The following is a 2838-nucleotide window of genomic DNA, read 5'->3' on the forward strand; positions in this document are numbered from 1 at the left end:
ATAAAAAAAATCTTAAAAAAAAAAATGAATGCAAAGTATAAAAATGGAAGGGCTAGTAAAATCATAATCCAAATTAGACAAAGCCAGAAATCATTAAGCATGACAAAAACAATAGACTGCTAGCCTCAGCAGTGCTCACCGAATGTAAACCTGGCAATAGGGCTTTAACGGTGAAGGAAAAGAACAAAATGAAATATGACAACTGGCATTATCTCATGAAATTGTGTATAAAAGTCAAAATGTGGAAGAAATGGAGAAAACAAAGAGTTGAGAATTAGCACAAAGAAAACATTTTGCTCAAAAATACAGAAAAAAGTTCAGATCTACAAACCTGCTCATGGGGACACAGCTAGCTGCTACTCTATTATTAAGCAAACTATATAGTCTATTGACACAATGAAATATCATATATCTATAAATGACACATGTAGATATCAAAAATATTTATATAAAGTATTAATAACTAAGACAAGCAGGTCACAGGATTGTATGTACATGCTTATTACAATTCCATAAAAATCATTGTATGTGTGTGTATATATATATATATATATATATATATATATATATATATAAAATTAGGGAAGACTCTGAATGAATATAAACAGGTTAGAAATTTGATGTTCACTAATTTCTTTTTTGGAACTTACTTCAAAACACAACAGTGGTCAGACTGTTTTAGTACAGTTTCCAACTGCAAATGTGTGATATTCTAAAATTCCATTTGTAAATAGGTTGTTGGGAACTCAGAACATATTGGTTCATGGAACAATGTTACCAATAGGGCCAGGAACTCAAATCAGGTAGGAAAAGCCTTTTTACCACATAATAGCCTGAGATACACTTCAAATACAGTAATGCCCAGTGTATTCAACATCAGTAAAGATTAAACAGGAGATATAAACAGGAGATTGAAAAAATATAAACAGGAGATAGAAAAAGATAGATTAAACAGGAGATAGAAAAAATTTTAAATGTGTATCTCTCCTCCCTGCCTCATTAAAAACTGTGCTAAACATAATTCATGCTCTTATGATGACTTGGCACTGCTACTCTAAACACCAGTACTGCCCAGCACACTGCTACCCTGAAGTTTTACTTTATACCAGCATTCTCCCAAGTGTGTGCTGCAGAACCGTCCTGGAGGGATCATGCAAGAAAAATGAGTTCAGGCCTTATTGAAGACACTAAGTTCTACAGCAAAGAATCCCGTTTAATTTGCTACCCCTGTGTTTCCCATTTAACCCTTCTCTACATAATGACTGTTAAGGTCCCACAGAACAAGAATGTTATAGAACATATAGGAAAACAATGCCCTGTATTGAAAGGATCCTGGCTGTTGTGCTCCATTTTGGTGCCTCCTCTTTATAATTAGTTTTTAGATCATCAGTTTGCCTTCTACTTTTCTCAGTAATCCTATGTAATCATCCTCCCTCATTCTAATTTGCTGCTTCTTGGCTACTATGAGCTGGAAAGCCAGGTAATCAAGCTTGTTAAACTGTGTCCAAAGTCAAAGTTAACAGGCTCTGAGAGCCGGTGAGTTTCTTCTAGTGTCAAATGCATGCACTTAGGGTATATCAGCTTGGTGCTATTTTATCTACTCAGTCTTTTTTATTTCCTTTCTGGGTCTCAGCTGTGTTGTTCAAGTGAAGTCCTGCACAATACTGATTCAACTACATTAGATCATACATCACTAAGGGCAGGGACCATGTCAGATTTTGCCCATCAATGTCTCCTCAGAGCCTATCAGTAACTGGCACATTTTAAGTGCTTGCCAAATGTTTGATAATGACTAATGAACTACCCCTAATCACCAGATATAACATTAATTCTTTGGCTAAGTACATGATGAATTTTAACTCTGGACACCAGAAACCCATTTCCTCCTCACCTCATTCGAGCAGAGATACCAGGGACTCCTATGCCTCTGCCCACATACAGAGTTTATTCAGCTCTCCTGGCAGTCCCATTCATGCATAGCGGCCTTTGTGTTATTCAAAGTTGGGGATCATAGGGAGTACTACCCTCACCTGGAAACAGGACAGATTTAGATCAGGTTTAAGAAAGCACTTCTGGCCCATGAAATTTGCTGTAACACTGGAATGGGTGACCATAGCTGGCAGCCTTGCCTTCTCTGCAGACACCTCTAGAGCTGGCTCTTTCTCCTTACTGATGCATTTGGGTCCATCAGCAAACACACCTCTGTAACAATGGCAAAGTCATGGGAAGCCAATTTAGTACTCAGGTTATAAGCATAAAAGTAAAAGAGGGAACTGAATGTTCTTGAAGGATGGTTCACTCAAGCAGTCTAGGCCCGAAAAAAGAAAATCTCTGTCCACTACCGTCCAGCACGTTTTTGACGGCATGATGTATTTTTTACTTGGGTTAATTCTCACGCGCAAGTCGCCCACCCCATCCCCACGTCTTCTCCATAAATACTGCTTGCATATGATGCTTAAGACAGCTAGGGGTCTTCTTTCCCAAGAACAGTCTATTCCTGAGAATAGACCCTAGCCACCTGATTTGGCCTTAATGCCAAGTCTCCATCAGTACACATTTATAATTCTTCCTTGAAGGTAACAATTTGCTCATTCATAAAGAATTGATTCGCAGCAGTTTCGCTCTCAAAGTAGGATTCCACTAGAATTTCTGAGGGCCCACCCATTCATATGAGGGACTTCATCGACCCTTAGGTTTCCCTGTCAGCCTGACTTCCCTTGCCCTGAGGAGTCCCTCCAGAGCTCTCAAATACAACCTTAAAATCAATGAGAGGGAGAGAGAATATGAGAGAATGAGAGGGAGGGAGGGAGAGAGGGAGAGGGAGAGGGAGAGGGAGAG

General features: G+C 38.9%; 1 protein-coding gene across 1 annotated transcript in view; it reads right to left on the bottom strand.

Annotated features, from left to right (window-relative positions):
- Positions 1-2838, bottom strand: part of INTS14 (integrator complex subunit 14) — a 50341-nt gene that overhangs the window by 46939 nt on the left and 564 nt on the right. Inside the window, exon 2 of the mRNA XM_019647270.1 lies at positions 1892-2202. The gene's annotated coding sequence lies outside the window, so the exon portion shown is untranslated. The remainder of the gene's footprint in view (positions 1-1891; positions 2203-2838) is intronic.

This window comes from Hipposideros armiger, unplaced genomic scaffold, assembly GCF_001890085.2.
Source record: "Hipposideros armiger isolate ML-2016 unplaced genomic scaffold, ASM189008v1 scaffold_110, whole genome shotgun sequence".
Lineage (NCBI taxonomy): Eukaryota > Metazoa > Chordata > Mammalia > Chiroptera > Hipposideridae > Hipposideros > Hipposideros armiger.